The sequence below is a fragment of the Saccostrea echinata genome, unplaced genomic scaffold, assembly GCF_033153115.1.
Source record: "Saccostrea echinata isolate AGI-Se365-2 ecotype Australia unplaced genomic scaffold, CSIRO_AGI_Sech_v1 ptg000054l, whole genome shotgun sequence".
In the NCBI taxonomy this organism is placed as follows: domain Eukaryota; kingdom Metazoa; phylum Mollusca; class Bivalvia; order Ostreida; family Ostreidae; genus Saccostrea; species Saccostrea echinata.
In genome coordinates, this window is record NW_026889803.1 from 68,952,501 (window position 1) to 68,966,276 (window position 13,776).

General features: G+C 33.0%; 1 long non-coding RNA gene across 1 annotated transcript in view; it reads right to left on the reverse strand.

The window, feature by feature from the left end:
• Nucleotides 1-12,495, reverse strand: part of LOC133205758 (uncharacterized) — a 12,614-nt gene extending 119 nt beyond the window's left edge. The window contains exons 1-3 of the long non-coding RNA XR_009723651.1: nt 12,445-12,495; nt 8,383-8,514; nt 1-5 (exon numbers count right to left, since the gene is read on the reverse strand). The exon at nt 1-5 is cut by the window's left edge and continues 119 nt beyond it. This is a non-coding gene — a long non-coding RNA (uncharacterized LOC133205758). The remainder of the gene's footprint in view (nt 6-8,382; nt 8,515-12,444) is intronic.
• Between the last annotated feature and the right edge of the window lie 1,281 nt (nt 12,496-13,776).

The window sequence follows — 13,776 nt, forward strand, 5'->3', positions numbered from 1 at the left end:
CGCATCTAAAAAAAGAGTTCCCTGTAATTCAGTGGCACAATTCTGCTAAAAATATGATATTCCTAGTACATGAGTCCAAAATTAAAACTGTAGACCTAAAAAAAGTTGCTGAAAATGAAAAAAAGAAAAAGAAATTGTCTCTATATATATAGAACTACAATTGACTAAGTTCATTTTGATTGGCTATTTCCTTGCGTAAGACCTTAATCAGAGATCCTCTAACAGAAATGATTGAGACAGCTAGCCTTCCTACACTGAACTCATTAATTAATCTTTAACTGGATGCATGTACAGTCATTACTCCCAATGGATGAATGGATTTATACACACTATCTGCTTTGTAGTGCAATAAAAATGCATATTTATGTCATTCTGATATTAAATTTGAAAACAAAGATTTTTTTTTTATTTGTTACAATCATTTATAAAAAGAAAAAAACTTGTGTAATCTTGATGCAATATTTTTAATAAGGTTCCTGCATTACTCTTAGATTTGTAGGGACTATCTACCATAATTAAAACATTTTTTTTGAATACTTGATTATTTTTAGATTTAATGTCAGACTGGTTTTAATCTGCAATTCATACAGACAATGGGCATGCTGATTCCAACCCCCCCCCCCCAGTATAATTAGTTTTAATTATATTATACAATATCAATTAGTTTATCATACAATATCAAATTAATTTATTATACAATATCAAAGAAGTTTTAATTACTGTTCACCAAATTCAAGTTAGGCTAGCCAACTATTTAATCCAACAGGGCTGATTCTTTTTACCCAGTTCCCAAGAGATATAGATAACACCTGCTTGATCAGAGATGTTCTACCAGTTAGCTCCTCACACTCAACACATTAATTTCTCTCTAATTTGACATGCAATTTTCTGTTATCAAATTCTCCTTGACCAGTGCTTGATAATTACACCCATGGGAGAGGTGGAATTTCTCTTGTAGCATTACATTTGTTATAGATTGCTGTAAAGTATTTAATGGAAAAATAAGTATTTTCTTGATTTAACATATTTTTAATAAGGATACTGCAACACTCTTGCATTTTTTTGGACTGTATAATCTAATAGTAAAAAGACAGTTTTATTTTTAAATTTCAAGTGACAGTGACCTTGAAATAGGTCGCGACACACCTTCTACCTAAGATGCATAAATTGGCCAAGTTTGATGATTCTAAGTCTAATAATTTTCTAGTTATGAGCCGGACAGGATTTTTCCATATTTGGCCATAGCATCTTAATTAAAAGTCAGAGCGACCTACTTTTAGTGCGCAACACACCTTCTACCCAAGAAGTATTAGCTGACAAAGTTTGATAATCCTAGGCCTAATAGTATTAAAGTTATGAGCCGGACACGAGAAAAGCTAACAGACAGACGGACAGACAGACGGACATGTCAACACCATAACATAATATGTCCCGTCTAAAGACGCGCGTATAATAATAGAAAAATCACAATTTAAAATATTTTACAAAGGTCTGTGGCTGTGTTGCATAAATACACAGGTATTCTAAAATGTTCATGCAATTATATTTTATGTGACTTTTTTTTTTTAACGATTTTTTAGCAGTGAGACTTCTACTTTTGACACCCCCCCTCCCCGTCATGAATGTGGACAAGAGGATACAAAGAGGCATTCATATTATTTGTGATATATTTGAATTTCAGTAAATGATATTTTAGTAATATGCTGTCATACGTATATATAAACAAATTATACACACAGAGAGAGAGAGAGAGAGAGAGAATTCTGTCTTAGCCCCCCAAATGCATGTACCTGTATCAAGCAAAGATTTCTTAGTTTTATTTTTTTTTAAATATATCAGACAGTGTAAAAACCAATTCTTTATCAACAAATCAATTTGTCCTTCCATCACACTTTGCGTTTAGCTCTGTTCAAAGCTCAGTTTCAAAGAAACTATCCAAGATATTTTTATCAAACTTCATATGCTGATAGATATTGATGAGAGCTATGCAACTGCATCAACTTTTTTTGACCTTGACCTTTCTTTTGACCTTGACCTCACTTTTCTTAAATTAGTGTTTAGCTCAGTTTTAAAGATACCATTCAAGGTAGTGTTAGGCCAACATTTTTTTATTTTCTGTTTTACGGGAATTTTTTTTCAAAAATTTGAGTCGGGGGGTCGAAATAAAAATAAAAATAAAAGCTTGAAATTTAAGCAGTCGGTCAGAAAAATAAAAATAAAATGAAAAATGCAATGAAAATTTTTTTTTAATTAAGGATGGAATTTTTTTCTATGACCTTAATTTGTTAGGAAAAAAGGGTTATATGAAAAACTTATGTGTACAAAACACAAAATTGGTACGTTAATGTATCAATGAACTATTTTAAATTTAATTTTCTCTTAGATATCTGTGGCAGGGGGTGCATTTCTAGTATGAACAGCTTGCAGTTTCTAATATTAATGAAAATCAAACATACAAATCTATAGTCTTCTCTGTCGTCAAATACATGTATCATAGTGTCACCACAGTAAAACTTATAGGACTTATGTCACACGGTCACACCCCTCATAAACTTTTTAGAATCTTTTATTTTTCGGTATTCAGCAAGTTACAAGATCTGAGGATTTTGGACTAGCTCTGGCAAAGTTATGGCAAAAATACAGTGAGACATTCAATGGATCAGCTAAAATAAATTAATTCACAGAATTGCACGTGAGACATGATAAAAAGAAAAGTTGTATAATATTTTTGCAATGCAATTCAAATTAATACATATGTAGGTGGAAAAAAGTACCCCAATCTCTCTATTGAAAACACATTCAAACTTCCTCAATGTGTAGTAGGTTTGATCTCTTTTTATCCTTATATTTTTCTTTCTGAGCATGCTAACTTTCAACATAATTGTAGAAAATATGTACATCTTTCCCATAGTATACATATGTAAAATACACATGACAATATTCTGTTTACTGCAGAATTCAAAAATTTAGTGGTTGAAACTGGTTCTATAATCCACAACTTTTGAATGAAAAAAAGGAGCCAGGTCTCGAATTTAAATAATATTTGTAAGGGCGTATCATTTACAACAATACTTTTCCCTAGTGGTAAAAATGCTGTTTTACTAAACAAGAGACATAATTATACACTATATCAGCTGTTATTAATAGCTGATGTGCATTAATTTGTTATATAGCATGCAAAATTCCATAAAATGATAAAAAAGGAAATAATGTCTTGTATCAATCAAACATATATTTTCGTAAGTAATTTTGAATTCCAATATTTGTCATTAAAACGGGTGAAAGTTGTGACTCGAATTTCCTCAGTCACGCCACTTTCTATCAGTTCTACAGTGTTCTGTTCTGTCCTTAATTGTAAGAGAAAACACTATTGTCTTAAAATTAAGTTTAAAAAAATCTTCAAGACATATTTCAATGTATTGAAGCAACTGTCAAAGATAATACGTACTCAAAACCTTTCAAAACAAGCGGTTGACATGACAGAACCTTAATTTCCACATGGCCCTCTGCATGACATTTGATCAAGATTACCGTTTCGTCTATTTCATTCAATCTTTCATTAAAAGTTAATCTGAAAATTATACTTTTTCTAATATATGACATTGACATGTCACTTTTTTAAATGACTTTAAAAATATATGAAACCCTCCGATTCTGACATTTTGGCGCTATGCTGTGCAGTGACACTTCGAATACTGTGATTGGATAAATATATTTACCTCTGCCAATGACAAATAGCATTTTGAAAGGCTTGTGAAAAGTTTATTTATATTTCTTTTATTTTTTCAGTGACTATAAATAAACTATCGGCGGGAGAAATAAAAATAAAACTTGAATTAGAGACTTTTATTTTTATTTCATCTTAGCCCAAATTAGGGTCGGCGCTCCCGTAAAACAGGATATAAAAAAATGTTGGCCTTATCAAACTTCAAATGCTGATACATACTGAGGAGAACTATTCAACTGCATCAACATGTTTTGACCTTGACCTTTCCTTTGACCTTGACCTCACTTTTCTTAAATTAGTGTTTAGCTCAGTTTTAAAGATACCATTCAAGGTAGTGTTATCAAACTTCAAATGCTGATACATACTGATGAGAACTATTCAACTGCATCAACATGTTTTGACCTTGACCTTTCCTTTGACCTTGACCTCAATTTTCTTAAATTAGTGTTTAGCTCAGTTTTAAAGATACCATTCAAGATAGTGTAATCAAACTCCATATGTTGATACATACTAATATAAGCTATACAACTGCATCAACATTTTTTGACCTTGACCTTTCTTTTGACCTTGACCTCACTTTTCTTAAATTAGTGTTTAGCTCAGTTTTAAAGATACCATTCAAGATAGTGTTATCAAACATCAAATGCTGATACATACTGATGAGAACTATTCAACTGCATCAACATGTTTTGACCTTGACCTTTCCTTTGACCTCAAACTTCATATGCTGATACATACTGATGAGAGCTATTCAACTGCATCAATATTTTTTCACCTTGACCTTTTCTTTGACCTTGACCTCACTTTTTTCAAATCAGTGTTTAGCTCAGTTTTAAAGAAACCATTCATAATATTTTTATCAAACTTCATATGCTGATACATACTGATGTAACCTTTTCAACTGCATCAACAATTTTTGACCTTGACCTTTTCTTTGACCTTGACCTCACTTTTCTTAAATTAGTGTCAAACTTCATATGCTGATACATACTGATGTAAGCTATTCAACTGCATCAATATTTTTTCACCTTGACCTTTCCTTTGACCTTGACCTCACTTTTCTCAATTTGTGTTAAAATATTGCATTTCTAATATACCCTCGGCGGGGCATTCATGTCCTATGGACATATTTCTAGTTTTTCATTTCTTTGATGGAATAATTTCTTATTGATAACATACATAAGAGCTAGTGATGGGAATTGGTAAGAATTTCATAATGGATGATCAGGTTACTGTAACTAACTAATCAACGATTATAATCGGACATTTACAAAGTCTATCAATGTAGTTAATTAAATGGTAAGAATGGGTAAATGACTATTTTCTGGGTGTTTATTTTGCTGAAAACAAATAAATGGATATCATCTGTTTTACTGAGTGTGTATCTTTTCCTTTAATTTTTCCTCATACACTGTAGAGTTATAAAACTAAGTTTGAAGAGTAAAGAAATTTATATAATCTTAAAATTACACATAACACAATTTCACTGAATGTCAGTCCTTTAAAAAGTATCAATTACATCAAGTCATTTTCTTAATCATGAATTTACTTCTTGAGAAAACAAATTCTGCAAAATTGTTAGATTTAACGAAGGTAAAAAACAGCTGGTCCTACATTCATTTTGTAGAACCCAAAGTACATCCATACCCAGGAAGTGCTTTGTTACTCGGGTATGAATACAATTGTCTGTGCCATTAGGATACACAAATAAGTTTAAGAGATAAGTTGCAGCTGGAATACTGAGCTTATAGATACATGATGTTATTAATGTGTATAACGAAAACATGGTTTTTTATTCCAAGTTAAATTGTATAATTTACCACAAAGAAGGCGTCTCCATATGAGTGAAAAAATCTCGAGAGGGACGTTAAACAACATACAAAACCAAACCAAACCACAAAGAAAAGCGTAATTTATGAATATTGGCCTGAAACTTCTATAAAATTCTCTAAAATAGAGCTGTGACATATTCTTCCCAGCTCACGACCCCCCCCCCCTCCCCCTCCCTTTTTAAAATCAACAGGGTGTATTAGAGTACACAACGTGAATTAATGAAAAAATGTTGGTGTCTCCGAATGCACATTTTCTGCAATATGAATCACAAGGATTGATGTAAAAATGATATAGAAATAGAATACCAGAGTTTATAACGACATCATCCTAATTTTGCTATCACAAGATTCTTGAATATTGATGCTGTCAAATAATTAACAATTGAAAATTCTAAGACAAGAATATTGTTGATTAGTTTTCTGATTAAATTTTTAATTGAGACATGATGCTATCATTGTACTATAGCACGTGGCGCATGAGTATAAAGTAAATTTGACTAACCGTGGTATGTGAAAGTGAAACTATGTATAGTAATGTAAATAAATGATTTCATTATTAACAACAGCTGTTTATTAAATTAAATTGGTTCTATCACTTTCTTGCTCGCCTCCCCCCCCCCCATCGCTTTTTTTCTCTATTTCTTTCTCTCATTTGCTCTCTCTCTCTTGATTGAAGACTGTCGAAGAAGAGACAAGCATTACACAAATAAAACATTCTAAAATCTTTCATATATGCAATGGGATTTTAAAAAAACAAATACAAGCTTGATTGAACATATTATAATTATACGAGGTTCTAGTCATGATTATTTCTTAAATTAAGCTGCAACTTGACATGATCTTTTGTATATAAGTACACTGCACAGCTTTGAACAGCGACTGGGTCTTACCGACATCATAATCAATGGGAGATAAGCCATTTTATTGGAAGTTAATTTTAGTGATCAAGTAATTTTAATAGACTCTGCAGTCGCTATCTTGCATAAAAAATTTCAAAATATAATTTCAGGCTTATTAAAGTAGCTCATATGTACTCATTTCCGTATACAACTCAAAATGCTCAGGACATTGTTTCATTTACCTTTAAAAGATATCCGCTCTACAATAAACATAGGTTATCAAAGATTACAAAGCTCACCTCAATGAATGATATCTATAAGTAAGGCAAATTTCACATCATATTTTTTTTCTAGTTAGGGTACATCCCAAGATCAATATCCATGCAAGTTTGGTTTAAGTAGGACTTACAGTTATTTGTAAAAAGACCTGCTCAAAAAACTTTAACCTGTTTACTAATCAAGAAAATTTTGGTCAGTTCCAACATCCAAAGCAAGTCTGGAAGTTTCATCCTTAAATGCACCATCTATACAAGTTTAATCATAACAGGCCATAATTTTATATAGCTAATCCAAAAAAAATTACCCTGGTCACTCATCTAGAAAATGTAAGTCAGATTCAGAATCCAAAGAAAGTCTGGAAGTGTTCATCCCTAGATACATCATCCATGCTAATTTAGTTAAAATATTGCTAAAATTCACTCATGTGGAAAATCTAGGTCTGATCCAGCATCCGAAGCAGTTTTGTTAGTGTACATCCCTAGATGCATCATCCATGAAAGTTTGGTCCAGGTAGGGCTTATAGTCACTTGGGAATGAGACTGCTCCAAAATCTAAATCTGGTCTCATATGTGGAAAATCTAAATCAGATCCAGCATCTGAATCAAGTGTGGTAATGTCCATTCCTAGATGCATCATCCATGCAAGTTTGGTCCAGATAGGGCTTATAGTTACTTGGGAATGGACCTGCTCCAAAAAACTTTAACCTGGTCACTCATCTGGAAAATTTAGGTCAGATTCAGCATCCCAAGCAAGTGTGGTAGTGTCCATCCGTAGATGCATCATCCATGCAAGTTTGGTCCAGGTAGGGCTTATAGTTACTTCAGAATGGACCTGCTCCAAAAACTTTAACCTGGTCACTCATCTGGAAAATCTAGGTCAGATCCAGCATTCGAAGCAAGTGTGGTAGTGTCCATCCCTAGATGCATCATCCATGCAAGTTTGGTCCAGATAGGTCTTATAGTTACTTGGGAATGGGACTTGCTCCTAAAACTTTAACCAGGACGCCGACGCTAATGCCGACCACGATACCGACGCCAGGGGTATAGCATAAGCTCATCTCGACTTCCTCGAGGTGAGCTAAAAAATCTAGTGACACAGTGAATCACTAGCTGATCCAAAATTAAGAAAAAATTCATTCTGAAATATGTGTATCATGTAATAATTGTTTTATTATGCTCTGATTCTATTCAACTGTGACAATGTGGATTGATTGATTGATTGTATGTTGTTTTACGTCCCATTCGAGAATTTTTCACTCATATAGAGACGTCACCATATACCGGTGAAGGGCTTCAAATTTTGACCTTTACTTGGCACTCAGGGCCATTGAGCAGTGAGCGATCTTTATCGTGCCAACATCTGTCGTGACACGGGGCCTCGGTTTTTAAGGTCTCATCCGAAGGACCCGCAACTTTCACTTCAAAGTGCCGAGAGCATGGCGAAGGAACAGTTGCTACCCATTTTTTATCGACTTAGGTCAGTCGCGGCTGAGATTCGAACTCACGACCTTCCGATCACGGAGCGAGCGCTCTACCGACTGAGCTACCGTGAACGGTGTGACAATGTGGATGTATGTAAATGTTCTAGAATCATTTCGTATAAAATGTGACATTTTACGAGGGAGTCTGTACATGTAAATATGTTCTATGTTTTACTATTTACTTTATTGTAATTATTCTAAAAAAAAATTTCTTGTTTTTCTTACCTGTCTGCTAAACATAACAAAGGTCACAGAGGTGACTGGTAGAAATATAGTATCAAAACTCTCTGTTGATGACCAGATGACATCCGGCAATGTATATACGCCATGGTTGATCTTTAACAGGGGAGACTATTTCTATAAATCAGAGGAATTGTTGTCAAAATAAAAGTTACCCATTACTCTTTCTACTAGCTGGTCTCAAACAAGAAAATAGTTTTACAATATGTAAATGTATAGCTTTAATTAATTTAAATTAAAAAATAATAAAAAAAAAGTATTTCAGAACAAAAGAGAAAATAAAGATTACTGTAAACCAACAATTATTCGCGTCATCTTTTTTTTAAATCAATCCGCAATGATTCATTTACATGACTGAGGAAACATTCTCCATAATACAAGACACAATAAATGTTTCACAGCGATTAATATTCGTGAGTTAAAGTAGGTCGTGAAACGAATATTTCTCACACACAAATAAAAGTTGGTTTACAGTAATGCTTGGACAAAAATTTGAGATTTAAAAAAAAACGCCCTAACATACCTATCCTAAAATTTGCATGAGTTTCATGTGTTGACAGACTACACATCATCCAGGAAGTTACATCATGCACAACTTTAAAAGAAGTTCCCTTCAATTCAGTGGGACATTACCACTTAAGTTATTTTATTCCTAGTATATAAGTCCAAAATAATAATTTAGGCCTTAAAAGACCTTGGTTTAAAACCAGAGGCCCATTGGCCACATCACTCACCAGAACTATCAGGGATTTTTTTACCCCTTGATTCCAGGGGCCGTCAAGATTGGGAAAAATAGCGATATTTGGTTGAAATTGGGAAAAATATCTTCATACAAATAAATAGGAAAAAACAAGCAAAAGTCAAATATTTAATCATTTTTCTTATTTTTTATAGTATGAAGCTGGCTTAAACCAGCTTTAGTGGTATGAAATAATAGCGGCTGTTGAAGTTCAGAAGCTTAAAAATGGCAAAGCCGCAGGGTATGATAACATTGTAAATGAACATATTTATACGTTGTCATCTTTTTTACCTTTATGTAAGAAGTTTTTTAAAATAACATTTGATAGTGGGTTTGTTCCAGATGAGTGGTTAATCGGTATTGCTTGACGAATTTATAAGAATAAGAGTGATTCAACTCAGCCTGAAAATTACCGTCCTATGCAAACTGGAGAGACTGACATGATGCACATTTATTTTTTAGATAACGATCCAGACTTTAATTTTTAAACATCGATCCCGCTTTAAAAAGTATGCATGCAAACATCCATAGTATTCTGAATAACTTCTCGGAAGTCCTCGGATGGCTCGTACATCGCACATAGAGAACATAAACACCTTTTTGTCATTATTTTATTTTAATAATTTACAACTTAATACTTATTTTCATATTGGGAATTTTTAGGTATGATTTTGGGAAAAACTTGCACTTTTCAGCATTGGGAATGGGGCCGAATTTCGGCCCCGGAGAGACCCTAAAAAATTCCCTGACTATAATGGTGATAGCATCTGGATAAAATGTACAAGCAGACTATAACAAGCAAAGAGAGAAAAATACATGAAAAAATTGAATCAAATTTCAAGAATTACTAGACTATCATTCAACTAAAGCCTGACATCCCTAGTTTCCAAACCCATAACTCCTTTACAGTGTCCACCCAAAAGATTTTTCAGCACTTGTCTTGTCTGGCTAGCCATGACAAAATTTACTACCCATTTTCCACTTCGTTTACAAGTTGCCATTTTTTACTTTCAATTTCAATTTTTTGGCAAGTTGTTTGTGTATCGTTTCATACCTATATTTCAGTGTGTGTACCGTAAACCATTTCTTAGCAGGAAATATTGGTATGTATGGTAGTATCGGTATAACGTCCTACCTCTCTGTTTTATAACACAATGCAAAGTTCTTGTCTCACTGTCTTCACAAAATACACTTCAAATTCAAACTTTTAATGACTGTAAAACTAACATGTTAAAATGATACATTCTTGAATAATGATACATATTGATATAAAGTATTTCTATATTTTAACACAACCCTATTCATTAGAAACTCAGGTGCATTTTGATTCAAAGCATTTTTTAAAGTCAAAGACAATCTCCATCTTTACTTTTTCTTCCATTCATTAGCCGTTTACACATGGCAACCAGAAACAACAAATTATAAATAGCCAAACTAAGTTTGGACAGAAAGATAAGAAAATCATTCATTGAGAAAACTGAAAGTTTTAAAACTTCGCTATATTCATATTTCACAGAATTCTTTTGTTTTGTGATACAATTTTTTTAAAAGAAACTAGGGGTGAAACGATACACCTCCTTCACGGTTCGATACGTATTGTATAATTTTGTCTCGGTACGGTTATTTTCGATACGATACATTTTGATAGAAGGAAACAAATTCACCCTTGTTTCATGCTTTCTTTTACTAAATTTAGTCACTTAATTTACGAATTTTTATATGCAAATTGATGAGAAGAAATTGATTAGAATTATTTGACTGTCAATAATTATTTTACAAACTATCAATCATCAAAAATTTACGTTTTCTATACTTATTTATACTGAGTAATGTGTTTTACCTTATGCCAAACCCGACTGAATAATGATCCCGACTGAAAAATGAACTGAACCGAAAATTAGAGATTTTGCACCGTGTATCAAACCGAGAAAATATACCGCGGTGAATCGATACCGCGGTGAACCGTTTCAATCCTAAAAGAAACACATGGTTTTGACTCATTATGCAACTTGAATTATCACCCCTTGAAAGAGGGTGTGCAGGGTTCAACATTAACATTTTTAGGCTTTAGTCCGACAGGACTAATGCTTCTTTACTTTTACTAGTCCGCACGCGATTTTATGAGTCCGTCCAAAAAAAAAATCAATGTTTTATAACAGTTAATTTAAAAATAAAACATTGCAATGTACTTTTTTGAAATAAACAAAGCAATTACGTGAAAGTTTCATTCCAGGATTCTTTTATATTCTCGAGATCAGGAACTACAATTGTATTCCCGATCTCATTTTTTTCTCTATACATTACATCCAAATGTCTTTGTGTAAAAATAAATCATGATCGCTAAAATGTTTAACTTCATACCAATCAGTCTTAATTGACTTGGAATTACCTAACTCCCTGTCAAGAAGCTAGAAAGCTAAAGATGCATGCGGCATTTTCTAGTGAAAGTTGTCGAGAATTAAACATTGGCAATTTATTGATTTTTTTCCAGAAATTTTATTAGTCCATTCGGACTAATTAGCCTCAGATCTTATCAGTCCGAATGAAAATGTATTAGTCTGAGACTAACGTTAATGTCGAACCCTGGGTGTGGCCCTTCATTTGAACAAACTTGAATCTCCTTCACCCAAGAATGCTTTGTGGCAAGTTTGGTAAAAACTGGCCCAGTGGTTCTTGAGAAGAAGTCGAAAATGTGAAAAGTTTACAGACGGACAGACAGATAGATGGACAGATGGATGCCAGACAAAATGTGATCAGAAAAGGTCACTTGATCTTTCAGCTCAGGTGAGCTAAAAATGATAAACATCTTTGACAGAGAGTCGCAAAGGCCCTCCGCAACTGGAGATTTTTTTTTATGGATTTCTCATTTTCGAATACATTACACAAATTCAATAGCAATATTTCATAGAAATTGAGTGCTTAAGAACTGTGACCTTTTATTGTTAAAGTGAAAACGGAGGGTTAACAGCTATAAAGATTTATGTACATTGTATTTTCAAACTTTTGATTAGTTTTGAATGAGAAAAATGAAAATAATGAAAATGTAAGAATAAATAGAGAGAGCATTTTATAAATTGTCTACAGGCAAACAGATGAACAGACATTCCAACAGACTTTGGACACATGAAATATGAATAATGTAAGAATAAATAGACAAAGGCATTTTGTGAAATTGTTTACAGACAGACAAACATGATACACACAGTGATGGACCTTGGGCACGTCACCTTACTATCGCAAATGCGCTTCTGGTAGTAACGCTAAAAATTCATTTTGCTTGAGCTTCTTAAAGTACAAAACAGATTCACCTGTAAACACATGTATCATCCTGTGATCTTCTGCTCATCCCCATTTCCCGCCATAGCCAAATGCAAATAAAAGGAGTTTCAGTATGACGATCCCGATGTAATTTGACACCTCAAATTACTTTTAGCCCCATGATCAACCAATAATTTGGATACAAAATAAAAAAACAAGTCATCCCCCAGGTATTTCTTGCGAATTATCTTTGCCAAGATACATTTTGCATATTTCTTTTTTTTTCTCCACATATGTAATTTTTTTTGTTTGTCCAAAAAAATTTCCTTCATTGATATGTTAGCATAATTTCAAAACAGGACTTTATTATATTTTATATTTTTATATTCTCTTATTACTTGATAACAGATGTAAAGACAGACAGTAGACAAGAATGTCTACATCCAAGAGGATCCAAGAATTATTCAAAGGGGAGAGGGGTCGGTCCACGTACACTAATTAAAGGAATAGGAATCAGATTTCTTGAATTTATTGACACATGTGACAAGCAAAGAAAAAAAAAACACAAGCAAATAAAACAAAATTAAAAACAAACATGCACAAAATAGGGGGATGCGTTTTCCTGAAGAGGGTCAAAGGTAATTTTTTTCGTTACTTCACAAAGTTTTTTTCAATTAAAAACTGAACCATTATAAACTTAAGAGAAATATATCAGTTTTTCTATCGAATTCTCGTGTAAATATACCTATAGGTAACCTTACTTTTACATATATATGCAGCTCCACCGTTTTCCAATATCAAATTAATTCAACATCTCTTACGATTATCTACATGTACATTTGAAACTGTATTTTACTGCTTATAGTTGATGAGTGAAAACGTTTAAAGGGTGGGGACGTCTAGGTGTACACTTTTTTCCCCTCCAATTATTGACTAATTTGCAAATTTAACTTATACAGTTATAGTTATATGTATTGTACGAAAGCCAATCGAGCGCATTTTCGTAGGTAAAAAAAAAAAAGATTCCTAAAAGTGAGTTACTTTGAAAAAATATTAATGTAATCACTGTTTAATTAATCATGTTATTTCTATTTCAGTAAACATTTTAGTATACCCTATTTCCTATCTTTGTTATATATCATCAATGCGCCCCCAACCAATCTCCACCTAGGAATTAGGTGGACAACCCCCCCCCCCCCTACACACACAAAGCCCTAAAAATAATTCTTAGATTCAGTCACACTGTAATTCAATTTTTTGACTTCAAGATAAAGAGACCTTTACAATAGGGGTGCAAGTTTTGTCAATAACCATCTGCATTCAGAAGTATTAATTACTGTACACTAAATCAATGTTCATAAAAACATGAATCAATCGTCAAT